This window comes from Cupressus sempervirens, chromosome 11, assembly GCF_028749045.1.
Source record: "Cupressus sempervirens isolate cs-2001-9-10 chromosome 11, ASM2874904v1, whole genome shotgun sequence".
NCBI classification, from domain to species: Eukaryota; Viridiplantae; Streptophyta; class Pinopsida; order Cupressales; family Cupressaceae; genus Cupressus; species Cupressus sempervirens.
The window spans coordinates 354,598,793-354,617,038 of record NC_143128.1 but is presented as its reverse complement, the minus strand read 5'-3'; the positions used below and the strand labels follow the sequence as shown (position 1 = coordinate 354,617,038).

At 38.5% G+C, this 18,246-nt stretch overlaps 1 protein-coding gene across 1 annotated transcript in view; it reads right to left on the bottom strand.

The window, feature by feature from the left end:
* XCT (XAP5 family protein) overlaps positions 1–18,246 on the bottom strand; it is a 78,000-nt gene that overhangs the window by 17,738 nt on the left and 42,016 nt on the right. The window lies entirely within an intron of this gene.

Sequence of the window (18,246 nt, the reverse complement as noted above, 5' to 3'; positions counted from 1 at the left end):
AAAGCGCTAATTAACAACACCCTTCAACCCTCTGCAAAACAGTATCAATGAGTGTTGAAACTGTACAATCCTTGAAATGTCCTGGTCTATGCTTGAACACAAGCAGGTTCCAAAGAGATTTTGGGCTGAAACTCGCCACACTATCCTCTATCTTCTCAATCGCTCTCCTATAGTGGCTATCAAGAACCGGACTCCAAAAGAGGCTTGGTCAAGTTGTAAACCCAGAATCAGTCATCTAAAAGTTTTTGAATCCACTGCATTTGTTTGGATTCTTGATGCTAAATGCACCAAGTTAGATACCAAGAGCTAGAAACTCATGTTAACTAGCTACAGTGAAATTCCCAAAGCCTACCACTCGGTTGGCATTGAGACAAATCATTTCATCTTTAGTCATGATATGGTTTTTGATGAGAAGCAAGGGCCATTTTGTCATGTCCCCATTTTGGAGGCAATTTGATTTAATTAATTTAATTAATTAGGTTATCCAAAATAATGAATATTTTATGAGGATGACTTATTAATTATTTTAATTAAATAAATAAGTGGTATTAAGTTAATTATTTATAAAGTTATCAAATAAATAAATATTAAAAGGTAACTTTATATTTAATTAATTTAATAAAGTGACTTGAATTATAAAATATTTTATAAAGTCACTTAATAGATAAAATAAAATAATATTCTAGAAGCTTCTGGAGAAAGTGGAGAAAAAAGAATAAATAGGCACCCCGGGCTTCATTCTAATCATCCAGTTGTTTATTTCTCTCTTGACATCAAATTGTGATTTAGTCACATAGTCTATTGTGGAGCCAAGTGGTTTCAGATAGTCAGTTGATCTTTGAGAACAAAAACTCCCTTGGATTTGCATAACTGAGGAAGTGAAATATCTTCTGAGGGTTGCACATTTGGAGGTGATACTTTAGTCACTTCAGCTAGGGCATCATTGGGCCTAAGGCCATTTTTCAGCATTTCAAGAGGCATTTTTAGCAGGGCCGAAATTATTGGAGGTCATTTCTTGCAGGTCCGAAATTATAAGAAGCCATTTTAAAGCAGAACCGAAAAAAAAAGGCCAAAAAAGCAGTCCAAAAAGTGCAGGCCGAAAAAGCAGACCTGAAAAAAGCAGGCGGAAAAAGCAGTCCGAAAAAGCAGCTCCAAAAAAAGCAATCCGAAAAAGCAGTTCAAAAAAGCAATCCGAAAAAAGCAAATCTGGAAAAAGCAAGTGGAAAAAGCAGATCGGAAAAAAGTAAAGCAAAAGGGGCAGCATTGTAGAAAATTATTACAGCCATCTACAATCAGGTTCTTCACTTCTCATTTGGCATATTTTTTGAGAAATGTAGGTTTTCAGCTGAGTACAAAATATAGCTTTAGCACTTCACTATTTTCATATTGTACTTGTCTTTGTTTGCCATTTGGCATTATTGGTATCAAAGGAAGGCTAGGATTTTGCAATTGAAAGAGCATTGTAATTTTTAGACTATCTATATTGCAAAGCTAGAGTTTGATGATCAGCTTATTAGTTTGCATGCCAATTGTTTGACAAAATGTCAATTGGCTGTAAGTTCTCTTTTCGGCATAAATAATGTTATAATTTTGCATACTAAGTGTTTATATTAATGCCATTTGGTTGTAAGTGCATTAATGTCATCCTAGGTTGCATCCAAAGTATTTGTCATAATTACTAATTGCTGTAGCTGCATATTGCAAGTAGTTTAAGTCACATATTTGTATTGAATATTGCCAAAATTAGTTGCACATTCATGTTAGGTCATTGTTTAGACAATCTAGAGTCTTTTGTAAGCATTCTCTTTGATGCAAATCGAAACAAGAGTTATTGCAGCAATCTGAAAAGTTATATCAGTCATATGACCCCTTGTATGCAAAGTGTTTGACAAAATTCTTCGAGCCTTCAATCAGCATTTTAAGGTCGGATTTAAGCAGGGTCATTACAGTGGTATCAGAGCTTGCTTGCAAAGTGTTTGACAGAATGTCAAACCACTGAAGTATAAAGATTTTTGGTGTTTGAAGAAGTTATAACTTGTTGGGGTTATTACACATTTCAACTCTCTCCAATTATGAATTCAGAGGATCTGTCCCTCCAAGCTCAAGACTTGGATTTCCATCTCCCATTACATCCACTTGATGGGAGGGTTCAACTGAGAAGGCTCCAGTTGTTGCTATTCTTGCCTCTCCACCAATTCCTTCTCTTGCAAGCTCACTCAGACATGCAGCCATACCTCCTAGTTTTGCTCATGCTTCGAGTCTTAGCTCTTCTACTCTTCGGCCTAAATGGTGAGCTAAGACAATTGGCGGTCTTCATGATGATGATCTCATCAAAGGTAGAACTACTCAAAAGAAGAGAAAACCTTCTAACTCTATAAGTTTTGCTCTCGTTGCCAATATTCACGATGTGTATGAACCTCAAACATACTCAAAGGGAAAAGAGATAGCATAGCGAGAAGAAGCTATGCGAATTGAGCAGCATAGCCTTCTGAAAATAAGACTTCTGTTTTGTCAAATCCTCCTATAGGAAAGAAACCCATTGGCTGCAAATGGGTCTACAAAGTCAAATACAAGGTTGAGGGTACTTTAGATGAGTACAAGGCTCATCTTGTTGCCAAAGGATTCTCTCAGTAGGAAGGAATTGATTATGAAGAGACCTTTGCTCCCATTGTAAAGATGAACACCATTATATTAGTCCTCACCATGGAGGCTCAATGCGAGTAGAAGGTTCATCAAATGGACGTAAAGCATGCTTCCTAAATGGTGCGTTACAGGAAGAAGTGTACATGACACCTCCTAGATTCAAGGTTGCCAAGTAAAGAACACTCGATGATTAATATGTCCAATAGTATTTCTTTTGTTTATTTTCCAAACCCTAACCTGTTGGAAATAAATGTTTGTACATTTATTGCCTGGTAGTTATTGATGTCAAACATTGCGATCTGGAGAAGTTGGAAGTATTGTAGTCTAGAGGTGTTGACTGAAGACAAGTTCTGGTATATCTATGATCATAAGAAGGTGGTATTCATCAGTGCTTCAGTGTTCTATTTTTATATCTGAGAGTCTATGTGGTCCAATTGTCTGTGTTTCCATGACAAAGATATACTATTGCACATTACAGTGCTACTATTTTGCTTTTCTAGAAGGCTTCCACTCTGGAAATAAAGGTTGAAGACATGTAAATATACATTGTATGGTATTCAAGTTTTGGTTTTGGTTGTGTTTTCTGGGGTTCTGGAAATTGTTTCTGGTTCTCTGGAAATAATATTACTAAGTGTTACAGTTATGAGTTTGTTATCTGGTCTGAACATATTGTCTTCGCCTCTGATGTGGACTGTCGGCAAGTGGTATTGTTCCTGTTAATGTTTCTAGTAGTGGCAGGAGCTATCATGCATACCTGCGACAGCTGTGTCTATCATTCCTTGCTATATCTGCTGATTTTAAGTTCATTTGCCAAGCCAAGTCTGGTTGCAGAGCATCCTTGCTGTTCCTTTTGATGTATTTTTTGTTGTCTCAATGGATTGGATATATTATTGTTGTCATTAGTAAAAATAAATTGGTTAAATAACCATTTTCAGCTTCCAAATCATCTTTTGCTCTCTCTTCTGCATATTATCTCCGACTTAAATGATTTGAATGTATTTGAAGTTGCAATGTTTCCTATTTTCTGTAGTCACGTCCATTCTCGAAAGAAATCCAAGCGCCATCGGTTGGTTAGTAATTCTGTGAGGAATACATTGGTTCAACTACATGATTACATAGTGACCAAATGAAGAATATTAAATGGCATGAGTTACTGTTGTGGACAGCTTATGTAGCATCGGGCTGTATTCTGCAGAGCTCAGAGCCCATCTATGTGGCGGAGATTATTGGCATTGAAGCATCATACACTTGATAATATGTAACAGAAATTATTGACAACTGTTGGCAATTTATACATCTCAGGAATTAGAGATCTTGTTGTTTAGTTATTCTTGCTTCACCATTTTTAAAGTGTATTGGCAGATACTCAAAGGTCACACGATTCTAAATTGGGTGTGACTTCTGCGAAGGGAAAATATTGCAAATTCTATGACTGTTGAAAGGACGTACATCAGCTGTAACAAGCTCTATGTCTGCTACAATCTTATCTTGTGTATGATCTGTGGACAATCATTACAGTGTGTGAATTTCCAAGATATATGAAGTATTATATGTATTGCAAATGCAAAGTATGTGTTGCTTGATCTGTTAAAGGGCATACTCCTTGATTGTTAAGTGTTAACAATCATTACTTAGATTATCTTTGACTGAGCTCGAAATCACTGTACTAGAGTTTTGAGCTTTCAATAAAGGATTGATTTTTTGGTGTGGCTGGGTTCTTCCCTTGAGGATGAAACTTTTCCCAGGGTAATTTTGTGTTTGATGTCTTATGTAATCTTCTGTTTGTCCGTGCTTGTTTTAAGTTATCTGCTCTCTGTTTATATTATTCTAGTTCCAAAAATTTAACAATTCCTAACCTGGCATGTGGATCTTACCATGGTGTGTTGAGGTACGGATTCAGTTGGCAACTGGATCTTTGGACAATGTGTCTACATGTTTGAGTTGATCAGTGAAGTTGTTACATTAATTGCAGATCTGGCATTAAGCTATGCGTAGCGTTTTCAAGGTCCCTTTTTCTCTTGGAATGGATCTTATCCAGTTGGATCCACTCTATGTTTTGATCCAGCTGCTTCTGCCATGGGACCTTGTTGTGTTTTATTGTTGCTTTGGCCAACTTATAACTTAAATTGTAATTTTCTTTTGGCATGGCCGGCCTTGTTGTAATCTCTAATGATCTATCTTGTATATAAGTACAATCTGTGATTTGGCAAAATGTAAGGCATGAAGCAAGTGAATTGTGAACGAACCAGTTAAGATCTACAATCAAGAAGAGCAAAGTTCAGTGCTAGTGGTAGAGAAGAAAAGGCAGTAATAGCAAGTTGCTGAGATTGACAGTGTTGTGCAGATCGGCTAAATTATCTGGAGAATCTCTCTTTATCTTTTGCAAAGAACTGTTGTACCTTGTTCCTAGGACAGTTAGTCTTGGGTGCACAAGTTTGTTGTTGTATCTTGTTACTTTGGTAGTGAGCTTTTGTTTGCAAGTCCAAAGCAATGAGCTCTGGATCTATTTCAGTGTTATATAGGCAGTGATCCTTTCCGGAGCAGTGAGCTCCTACTATCATTGTTATCAAACTATATATATATCAGTGATTCATCTTTGTGGGCAAGCAATCGCCATGGTTTTTCCTTGTTTGGGCTTCCAAGTATAAAATCTTGGTGTTCATGTGTTGCTGATTCTGTTCCTTTTGTGATTATTGTTTTATTTGGTGAATGATAAAGTTAGTTGCTTACTTAAGTGTAGTTTTGGTTCATGCTGATTCAACCCCCACCCTCTCAGCATCTAGAATGTGTTTAACATAACCTCCCGTCCTCTTTTGAACCTTTACATTTGAACATTCCCAACTGCCAAATAAGTTTCATTAGCTTTAAAGATTTGTGAAGTTTGTCTAGAATCCTTCCTACCCCCTGCTACCTCTTGTCCTCGGTCCTCCTGTGTGCCAGGCTCTTGCAACTCTTCAATTTTCCGTTTGCAGACTTTGGGATGCTCACATTCCAATTCTATATCCTTTCCCCACATATTTTCCTATTAGGATTAACCCCAGACAGAAATGACAGTTACATGCAAATATAACCAATATCAGAAAATAAAGATCGCACATAAGAGAACACAAGAAACCAAGATTTAACATGGTTCACCCAATTCCTGGGCTACATCCCCCAACAACAAGTTCAATATTATTACGATCCAGTGATTACAACTTAATTACAATCTGTAATCCCTTACAGCTCAATACCGCCGCAAGAAGCTACAATATCACCATTCATAATGAAATCCCTAACCCTAAGCCTTTTTATACAAGCTTTTGTCGCTTACAAAATTAGGGCTAGAATAATATAAAAATAGTAGCCGATGTCTTTTACAATATAAGGGCATTTTTGGCTTCGGGGACGCTGCCCCAAAAAACCCCTGCAAGGGCATTGCCCCTCGACCCCACCCTGTACTACGACAGGGAACTGACCTAGGGCGCTACCCCAGGACCCTGCAGGGGCATTGCCCCTTGACCCCATCTTGGGGGTGCTGCCCCTAAACCCCCGTAGAAATAATCTGGAGTGAAATCGCGCCAAATAAACCTCTAAGTCTGATTAGATTCCACATCACAACAATCTCCCACTTAAAGACTAATCAAACTCCACAATAATAACCTCCCACTTGGAGACTGATCATAGGCTCCATATTACAACATTTCCCACATCCTCAACTCATTTATTATCATTCATTTGCAGAATTTTGGAAAATTGTTCTAATGCTTTTGCTGATGATTTCTTCCCATGCAGATCTCAAGATGACTTTCAATCTTCCATCCAGACATCTCATTCTAGCCTCTCTATTTTCGCATCTTTCCTCTACATTCCTTTCAAATTACTTCATTTTCTCACATCAACCATCTACGGAGTTTCAATAGGCTTTTGGACTTTCATCCCCATGGCTAGTCCTGCCCTCTAATCCCACAATAAAACCTCACATCCCCTATTCTATACTCCCATCCTGCATGAAATTTTTGTATTTCCACTAGATTTTGTCACTTGACAAATGCTACTAGAACACCATTAATCACCAAATTTGACTCCTGCAACTACTCCAAGAGGATTTCCTACCTAAAATTATTGTTATAAGGGTACAGATCTACATGCAACTTCAATAATGGATGATAAGGTCTCATTAAACATGACTGTAGTGTAATGTTCCAATGTCCCTGTGTGTTACTTCTAGAGATTGCCTGAACAATGCAAGACGTATGGAGAACTAGAAGACGACGTACGGTAACAGGGAAATGGCGTTCGGAAGCAATCAGTGGTCATGCGGTAGCTAGCTGTCAACAGGAAATTGCCGTACAGTACACAGAATGGGAATGTCATACGGTAATTAGGTAGTCGTACGGTGGTTCAGGGACCCGTATGGTTAGCAATGGATGTCGTACGGTGGTCTACAGGTAGTACGGCAATGGAGTCCATACGGCTAGTGGTAAATGTCATACAGAATGTGAGCAGCCATACGGTATTTCTATGACCTATATTGTTAGCAAGAAGGCCATACGGAGATATTGGCAAGCTGTACGGAGATTGCAATTGGCAGTACATTAGGAGGTGAGGCAAAGTAACTGAGTTTTGTACGGATAGGTTATGTAACAGTGTGATTTGCAGGTGGGGGAGGGGGAGAGAGCCGTACACCATAATACATCAACTAATCTTATTAATTAATGGCAAACACAATGTAAACACCAAACAATGCTCGTACCAATTTGAAAGAACATTCACAGATTGATAGGTATTTGCAAATGATGAGAGCACTCCAATATTGCCAGATACAGACCGAGTCAAACACCGACTGAATAGGGTGAGGGTTGATCCCACCAAAACCGCGCGAGCCAAATAGGGAAGATATTCCACATCTAAAATGGCAAATTACAGAGAATCCCCAACAGAAATTCACAGTACAGAGCAAATATAGTCCCAAGCATAACTACAGACTACCTACAAACCGTGCTTAAATACCTATCGGGAAACTTTCCAAGGGTGTACAAAGATAGCCGATGGCGACACAAACTATGGAAACAAAAATAAATATGGATCCGAGATACATTAAATCAATTGGCCCATTACAAAAGTTTAATTAAATACATTTATTTTATGACGGGAACATTACATGTAGTCATGGAGTTCTAGCTTGCCATGAATGTGATGGTTTAGTTCTGATTCTCAATTGTTCTTACACCTGTTCTGAATCACCCATTTAATAGATCCCATGGGATTTCGCTTCTCTTGCATGCCACATTTATGATCTCTTCTTCTCCTTTTAATCCTCACAAAAAACTAAATGACCAAGCAAAATGTTATATATACTAGTTTGTGATTCATCCAAGGGTTCAATCATTACTGCTTCTCACACAATTGCAAGTGCTAAGGATTGTTTGAGGTTGCAACTCCTGAAAGTCCAGTTGCCAACAAAGCAAAATGTTTTATAAATCGTAAGGAGGTTGTAAATTTATAACTAGTGCCTCTAACAAAATGATAGTGTTTTGTTGATGTATATTGGATATCTTGCAGTGCTTTTTGCTTGTTTATCTTCAATTGAGAGTCTTGTGACTGATCCCCTTAAAGATACCAATAGGAACACCCTTCTCGGTCTAGCTGAGCCTAAAGTTTCAGGAATTCGCCTAAAATCACTTACATCTTGTTCACAAGTCACAAGATGTTCAATACCCCTTCAGGATAACATATCCCTCGCCTTGAAGGAGATTGATTCATCTAAGAGTGTAAGAAAAAATTTGGGGACTCAATAAGAAAGATCCAACGTTGAATAATGCCGATATATGTCATTTTGTTTACTTCAATATAGTGATGATTTTCATTATATTGAAAATCCAACTAGGAATATTGAATTACATGAATATGAATTAGTTCAACAATGTATACAATGCTAAGAAACTTGTTGTGGACCTTGGTCACTGCATTTATAATGAGTTGTGAGCCATAAAAAAAAAATTATAAAGTGACACCATTCTCTTTGGCCAAATTGACCCTATTTTACACCCTGAAGCATCAATGATATACCAAGACCAGCAACAAAGCTAAGATGGATTTTTTGTTGAGAGTTTTTCTTCCCTAGCCAATTTAGGGTTTCCCTAAGATTCCCCATCAAAAAGTAGGGAAAAGCCATGGCAGAAGAAAAGAAGGGTTGTCCTTGATCATTTCCCCCTTACTCTAATTAGTAGTAACTTGTGGTTTGTATTTGTAGTATCCTTTAGGAGGGGCTATATTACAGAAATAGAATAATAGATGCATATTTATACAGCAGCTTGACCCATCAACATTCCTAAATGACTGCTAATAAGATTAACAACAAACTACTTCATGATTGACAATTCACACACATAAACTTGACAGCTAACTGAAACTTATGGACACGTAACTCAAACACATATACAATTAGATATTGATTAAAACTAATACTCTTTGACTCACACTTGAACTGAATTTATGTTGCCAGTAACTCAAACAAGGTTGGCCACATGTGCAACATTTATTTATTTACTGCTATTGGAACATTAACTCCAACACCTCCACTTAATGTGACAACTAAAGGAGACGTTATGTAGAAATTAAACTTTGAAAATAGGTCATAGAGGAGTGAGACTTCCTCAAGTTGTTCCCACCTACTGGTATAGTCATGCAGCTACCATCCATCTCCATATGAAATTCCTCGTAACCCTTGTAAAGGTATGATACCAAGCTTCCAGATTTTTAGATCTCCCTGAACTATTGGACACCAACCACACGTGTGCCTCTTTACCCTAGTAAAGGTATAGTTTCTCTGATCCTATAGCACTTCAAACAATTCGAGCATCCATCTAGCCTCTACCACATCTTTTCCTATTTTTCAAAGCATTGATCTCTTCAAAATCAAACAAATTCTTCAATGAAACCATAATCATCTGGTGGTTCTTCTCTAGGTATCATCTTCTTAACAACTTCTCTAACACACACAACTTAATAGGAAGATGGCTCTGATACCATATTAGAAAAAATAGAGCAGATGTAAAACATAGAAAGAAAATACTTCCAGCTTAATTTTATTGAACAATAGATGCAATTTTATACAATAGCTTGACCCATCAACATTCCTAAATGATTGTTAATTATATAGACAACAAACTACTTCATAATTGACAACACCCATATAAACTTGACAGCTAACTGAAACTTATGGACACCTAACTCAAACACAACTACAATTAAATTTTGATTCAATCTAAAACTCTTTGACTCACACCTGAACTGAACTTATGTTGTCAGCAACTCAAACAAGGTTTGCCACATATGCAACATTTATTTATTTACTATTGTTGGAACATTAACTCCAACAGATTGTACATTCACAGTGACTCAAGCCAGGGAGTTTTGGTCCTTGGAGATATCTGAGTTTCTAGCCATTCAAATTTCCCCAAAAGAGGTACCTTGGGAGATGTCTTATAATAAAAGTCCATTAAGACTCTTTTCTCACTCTTTACATAGAGCTGGGTATACTGATGTCTTCTTAAAAGGATTAAGGTACTGAAATTTAAGACAGAACTGTCCAGAAGATAATGTCAAACATCTTTAGCATGACACAATTGATTAAGAGATGGCCTTTATTTTCTTCTTCATGCTTGCAAAGAGCACATCAATTAGTGCCAACTATACCTCTTCTTCTCCAATTACCTAAAGTGAGTTGCTAATTTTGCATAATGAGCAAAAGTAAAACAATGCTTTTGGGAATAGCTTCCATGTGCCATATATGCTTCCATCTGGGCATTGTGGAATGTTTACCTCTAACCATTGTGTAGCCTTTGTTCGGTAAAAATACTCCCGATCCTGTGATACTACCCCATATGATTTTATGTTCAATTCTGAAATCAATAAGAATTCTTACTTCCGTAGAAAAAATAAAAGATTTTCAGGCCATTTTCAGATGCAAGGGTACATGAAGATCCAGACTGGACTTCATTCTGGGTTTATTTTGGATGTCCACACTCGATTTATACCACAAATATTTCCATTTTGGAATCAATCTATTTAGCAGGCAGAAATTTGAGGTCTAAACTGCACTGAATTCTTTCTCTTAATAATTTGTTCCCATTTAACAAGATGAAAATCTCTTATTTCTTAATAAATTGTCAATCTTACTTGCAGTAGCCTTCGAAGCATAGACAATGCTCATTTGGTAGATGAGGAGGGAGGAAAGCACATAATTTATTAGCAAGACTTGAATGGGAGGATTCAACAAGAGATTAATCCAATTGCTTAATTTTTGCCTTCATTTTAAAAAGAATCTTTTCCCAATGTTGGGCGTTGGGTAAGTTCAAGAAATAGGCACCCCCCAAAAAGAGAAACGTTGCCCACAACTTGCCGCATAACCAATTTTCTTGAAATATCAGCAGCTTCCCTGAGGCTGCCATGAGAAAAATATATGATAGACCATTGCTATTCACCATGTAACTAGTAGGAACAAAGTAGATTTTTAAAATAGAAGAAAACCTCCTTGCAATTTGGGAATACCAAGAAGGATACTTTGCTTCCCTTTATTTTACAATGTTTGGCCCCAAGAAGAAAACAGGGAGGGAGTGGAAGTCCTTATCTTAGACTTCTAGAGAGTCTAAAAATGTTTGTGGTACTGCCATTCAACATGGGGGAAATTAATCCATTCCCAAATCCATCCAAAGTATTGATATCAAATCCCAACTTGTGCAAAGGACAATAGATCGTTTCATGGTCCAAACAGTTAAAAGTATTAGCCATATCCCCAATTTAATGGCTATGATTTTTTTGTTCTCGTCTGCTGGAGTGGATGGTCCCTTGGGTGAGGATGATATCTTCAGAGATGTGTAAACATGTGGAGGAAGACTTAGTTTTCTCGTCTGAAACAAGAGTATACCCTTTCAAACCTTTGAAAGTGATTTGTGTGACCCTTATATAAGAGGTGTTGCAAAGAGATATAGACATGTATCTATTGATACTCATCACTAATGCTTCTTTTGGAATTGAGGCCAAGAAAGAAAAATTAATCCCTCCATGGAGTATCTGATTCCATCTGGAGTCTCCGCCATTCCCAAAAGACAATTTTGATAACATCCCAAATATGTTGGAAAATAATTGTATTAAATCGACCAAAATGAGGAGTTTTGTCTCTTATAATGTTGAACTAAACCCTTTTCAGTTCATTGTCATTGCTCTAAAACAATCTCTGTTCTTGGTCCTAGAAGATTGGAAGAGGGATATTAACCATGAATTTGGATAGCTCAAAGTATTTGACCTCTTATTCTAGTTAGTATAATTGCTTCAAGAGGTTGTAGATCTACTCTTTGCTGTCTCTCACTGATTACAAATAATGTCCATTACCAGATTGAGATTTCATTATGGTGTTAGAATTTCTTCTTTAATGTTTTTTTCTTAAGCAAGTATTTGTTATTTCGGTCTACTTCAGATAGCCGATGAACTCTGGGGATCAATCTCCATACAGTCTCTTATTAAAAGGGTTGGGAAACTGATTACAATAATTTTGTCGTTGCACTAAAAGATATTCATAAGGGTCCTATTATTCAATCAGATATCTCTGAACTTCCTCAAACTCAACTTGTGGGAAAAAATACTCGACAATCAATTCCTTAGCCTATTTTGGCAAGAACGCTCCTATCAAACAAGGAGCAAACTGACACAAGTATGAGCTATCAGCCACAAACTGAAGGACAAACAAATTTTGTAAACAAATGGGTGGAAGGATATTAAGAAAATATGTCAGAGGATGTAATGTCCCCTAGTAGGACCTAACTCAATCTGTCCTGAAATTCTCTTTTGAGGTGTGAATAATGCTTGGGAATGGACATTTTCACTTTAGTGTCATGATGCAGATCCTACAACCAAATTAGTATCACAAGGTAAAAATAGATATGCTAATATTGTACAAATAGAATTCAAATTCACTGTTGAAATATTTTAAATGTACATATCAGATACCTTTGAAGTTCCATCCAATCCAACTCATTGATATTATGGATTGCTAGTCGGGAGATCATACAAGGTGCCTCAAGCCAATCCAGCCAACCCAGGAGCAGGGAATGACAACCTTTTTCTCGCCTTGCAGCCCCATTTGGGGTGTCTCTACCAGTCTGGCTTCCTAGATATTTGCATCCTTCGTATGTATAATATCTCCCCTCCAAAATGAGATGACCCAATGGATGAGAATATTTACAAGAATCTTCATGTGTCATATTGTACATAGCCAAAGTATGGCAAAGTTAACCCATAAAATGTATATTGGCTATAAGCTGAATATGCAAAATCTGACGCAAATTTGATGATTAACATACAGTTCACTACGAAATGCATCATACTCCCAACAAGTATATAGAGGTTGCAGACCAATATTTATGTGTTCTCTGAGATTGTATACTTCTCAGATTGCTCATTGATCCAATGTTGTTGTCCTTATTCAATGTCTTGTCTTGATTGATTCAAATGATAGAAAGACTGAATCAATTGTTGGAAGAATTAATTATTGGTTTGTTTGCTTGATTCTCAATTGATGTTTGACGACTGAATGATTCCTTTGATTTGATGACCTGATATATTAGTGAATGACAATTGTTTACCGTACAGGGTAAATGGATATTTATCGTGTTAATAGATTAGAATGTAACACAGAACAAATACTTTATGCATATAAGCACATATGCAATTCCAAATACAATGATGATCCATAAATCCATTTGGACAATGTACATATACTTCCCGAAGGGGTGACTCAACCGTCACGCAACCTTTTGGATAGCAACTCGACCTGTTGGCTACAATATAGTTTTTATCGACAATATCATCCCTCCCCCCCCCCCCCAAAAAAAAAAAAGTCGTCTCTGGACAACAAAATAGAGACAACTTATACATCAAAACTCACAATATGACTCAAACTACTAATTACATCAAGACTCATAACAAACTAAGAAGTAGAGGGATACGTCCCTGATAGTGCTGATGTGGTAGATGCCTTCTGTGCCCTAAGCTCATTTAGTCGTGCTCGTAGCTCACGCACTTGCTTGGTTCGTATCTCCAAATCTACTTTGGCCTACATCTGAATCTCCAAGGCTGATTGTATCATCTTGGCAATCTCTCCAAGCTCTGCCTCCTTTTCTGTTGACTCCTGTTGTAGCTAACTCTTCTCTCACCTAGCCTCATCTAGCTGAGCCATAAATGCTATCTTCTTTGACTCCCAGGTTGTTCTTTCTGACTCTCGAGTTGCTCTCTGCAGTTATGTCTACCTTCACTACTATTAACCTAGTAGCTAACTCCTGTCGAGCCCTCTCTATCGCTACCTGGTCTGCCTAGCTCCTCCGAAGAGCATAATAAGCATCACGATATATCTGGACTACCTCATGAGTCAGAGTCTTTGTGCGGCTCTCCATAATCGGCTCTCTGGTGGTGGCCCAATCCTGGCGTATCTCCAAAGTCTCTACTCTAGGGCACCCACATTCCTCAAAGCAGACTGAAAAGGCAGTTGAGCACCCTACTCTCATGAAGGATATGACGTGCTCCAGCTCCTATACCACTAAATCCAAAGCATGTTTCTGCACAGAGATCACCACTTGGCGAGCTTGAGTCACCACATTAGCCAAAAATGTCTCAACATCCTCTCCCATCGATGTCTCTGGCCCCACTATATGTTGTTGTATACCCATAGCCATCTTCACTGCTTCTATCATCCACTCAGCAATGCTATCCATTGAGGAGTGTGGTACCTCATTGATCTGCATCGGATGACTCTCCTCCACTTGTGTCTGTGTGCGAGTAGAGTCTCCTTCCAAGGCTACTGCTCGGGTAGGTGAAAGAATGCTTGACGCTCGTGGTGCTGGTATGCGATTAAACCTCGTACTCAAGTATGTGCTCAATTTCTAAGATTTGCTTGCCCTGCTCCGCTCCTTTGCTACTAGCGTTGCTAACAACGTTGCGTCTACTATGACTACTACGTCCGAGCCCACTACATCTAAGTGAACACCAAGTGTCCTCAAACCCTCACCTATTTATGCCTATATAGGTACCTCCATCACTTCCTCCTATTCTGCCTATGTAGGTACCTCCATCACTCCCTCTTGTGTCTCTACCTCATCATTGGGTATAACTGTGGTTGTATGTGTCTCAGCCCTTATCTATGGTAGAACTACGGCTATAGCTGGCAAAGCCTCTCAATTGACTGAAGGCTCAGCAACTCCTAAAGGTGCTACTATTGGTTGGACTAATGGTTGAGATGTTGGCCGTGCTACTAGTCTGGTTGCTACGGTGACTAGAGCCATAACCACCAATTGCCTAAGCTATCCAAATCCAAGAATGTAGATGCTTGCAAGGACTAAGTGTGAGGGACCTCGGAAATAATAGTGGTGGTGTTGTAATAACCTCAACATCCTCATCATCCTCCTCGTCCTCCACTTCCTCCTCTGAGTCGTCAATGTCTTCGAAGGATGTGTCATGCCTCCCACTATCAGTGTTCCCGTGCTCCGAGCTCTCTACCTCCTGCCACAACCTCTTCTATCCAGTGGCCTTTTGCCCTCCTAGAGTATCACGATGCTTCCACTGCATGATCGAAGGCTCCCCTAGTTCTATCAGACCCAACTTGATCTCGAGTATATCAACAAGTATCATTTGTGCTATATCATCAAAAAATAGGCCAATGGCGTAATGTGGCATATAGAATGTTTTATGTTGCGGGATCATGAACTTATGCATGCACTCAGCCAATAAAGATGCCCAGTCATATACTCTACCAATCATGATGTCGTTCATCATGCTCAACTATGGGAATGAAATATCTAATGCCCTATTCAATCCAGTGAGTCTACATGTTACCAAGTCCATCAGACAATGCCAGTGTCCTTCCTATATATCGAATTTCTTCAATCCTCTTCCCTTTGAAGTATCCATTAAGGCTTCGTTTTTTGCCTATTTATAATACCTTTCCCTTTCGTGAAACCTGCCAAGCCATACGGTGACTTCTTACAACCTCAATGTTTTCCACTCTAAGTTGTATGGTAGACCTTGTTAGCTATTCACACATGCTTTCCTATTGATCGTTTTGGCCGTACGGCACCCTTAATGTTCCCTTGCTCTATGGTCGTATAGTATCCTCTCCACTACATCAGCTTAACCATATGACTTGTATTCTACCTCTAATCGAGTCTTCAATACTGTATGGTATTCATATTTGGTCGTATTGTGGTCTACATTTCCTTTTGGTTCTCTTCGATTGTATGGTGACTCGCTTAGTAATGCTCTCTGCTATGTCCGTATGATATAGGTTGTTTTTCGTGCAATGTTCGTACAATGTGCTACATACCCATTTGCTGCAAAGCCCGTACACCATACGGTATAACTCTTTTCCTAAGGGATCCTGGAAATTTGTAGGTTCATACACCGTATAGTATGTGTATTTACTCATTGCGGATTTGCATTTTTTTCCTCTTATAACCTATCTATCAAGGTCGTACGACTTGCTATGCTTCTTATACTTTGTCTTCTACATCTGTAGGGCTCTAGTGTCTTCCACATCCACACGGCTCTACTTTCTCCTTCTCCATTGGTCGTACAATGCTTACTTTTATTTGTACTTTGCTTATATATCGGTATTTGCTAAGGTGCTCTCTTTAATCTGGAGTAACTTTAATGTGGGCCTTCTTTGCTCTCACTTTTTTTTTGGCATACCTTTTCTCTTATTATTATTATTGTATGTATACAAATATTACTATTATATTTATGTATTTTTTATAATGCTTCTGAGTTGTTCATCCAAGTCTCATTCTCTCCCGGGACCTTATTCCTTTCATAATATATTTTTGATTTCGACACATTTACTGCATCCATCACCTCCTTTCATCCAACATCCATAGCTTTATTGCTCCGTTATCGCCTACTTCACGAATTTTATATGGCCTAACCCACTTCACCTTAAATTTGTCTGGTTTGATCTCATTATGCCCGTTATACTTTAATACCAATTGACTTGGTTGGAACCTGTTCAATTTTAAGTGCCTATTATGCCACACCTTGTGTCTGCACTGTGAAACTTCGGTAGCCCATTATGCTTGTAATCGTCATTCATCAAGTTTATTCAGGTTGTATAATCTTTCCTTGAGACTTTCCATATCTCCCAACTTATTTTCAATCGCTATTCGCAATCTTGGTACCATGAACTTTGTTGGTACTACGGCTTCCTCTCCATACATCAGTTGGAATGGAGTGTGTCCTGTGGTGACTCAGTATGACCATAATGGCAATGGCAGCTTTTCCTCCCAATCCTCACCTTCAACTACACAAGACTTATAGATTACTACAACTAAGATTTTGTTTGTGGCTTCTGCTTGTCTGTTTGCTCTAGGATAGTACAGGCTCGATAGAGAATGGTATATTTTGAACTCTGTGGTTAGTAGCCGAATGACATGATTGACAAAGTGTCCCCCACAGTCGCTTGTCAACTATATCAAAATCCCGTACCTTGTGATGATGTGTTTGTAGATGAATCTTGTTGTGCTTACTGCAAAATTGTCTGGTAGGGCCCGCGCCTCTACCCACTGGGTAAGGTACTTTGCTGCTACCACAATGTACTTGCATCTCCAAGTTTTACTCACTTTGAGGGGTCTGACAAAGTCCAACCCCATATGGTTGAATAATTCATGTGCGTGTGAAGGGTTCAGAGGCATGAAATCCCTCTTCAGTGGTTTCTCAGCCCTCTGAAATGTATCACAACAACCCACTCCCTAGCGTCATTATGCACGATTGGCCACCATAACCCTACAAGGAGTATCTTCCGTGCAATTGTATCTGGCCCCATATGTCCTCCTACCAGTCTTACATGTGCTTCCTTCAATACCTTCAAGATTTCTTCCTCTAGAACACATCATCGTAGGATTTGATCGAGTCCCATCTTATATAGTAACCTATTAATCAATTGGAATGTTTGACTCCTCAGCACCAGTTTCTTCCTCTCGTTTGGCAACACTTCCCTCGAGAATTGCCCCGTCGAAAAATATTCACTGATACTCGCGTACCATGATGGTAATACAGCGATCTGGAACAGTTGTGCGTCGAGAAAATCATCATTGACTCCCTCTGCTGATTCTCCCGATTTGATCCTTGATAAATGATCCACGCTTACATGGCTTTTCCCAAGCCATACTAAAATTTTAAATGTAAAATTCCTACAACAATAGTAACCATTTGCTTATCCGTTATTGGATGATCGGTTTGTTCATGAGATATAACAATGCTTGATGATCTACATAAAATACAAATGGAGTCGCCAGTAGATAATGTCTAAACTTCTGCATGGCGTACACCATTCTAAGAGCCTCCTACTCTGTTGTACTATAATTCTTCTCTTCTTTAAACAATGGTCTACTTGCAAAGTACACCGGATGGTCCAATCCGTGATCGCCTGTCTGTGCCAACGTTGCTCCTATTGCAGAGTTCAATGCATCGACATGTACATGGAACTCCTTGTCCCAATTCAAATAAGTCGGAATCGGTGTTGTGGCTAAGCGTGTTTTCAATGCCTCAAAGGCTTCGTTCTGATCAATTTCCCATTTGTAG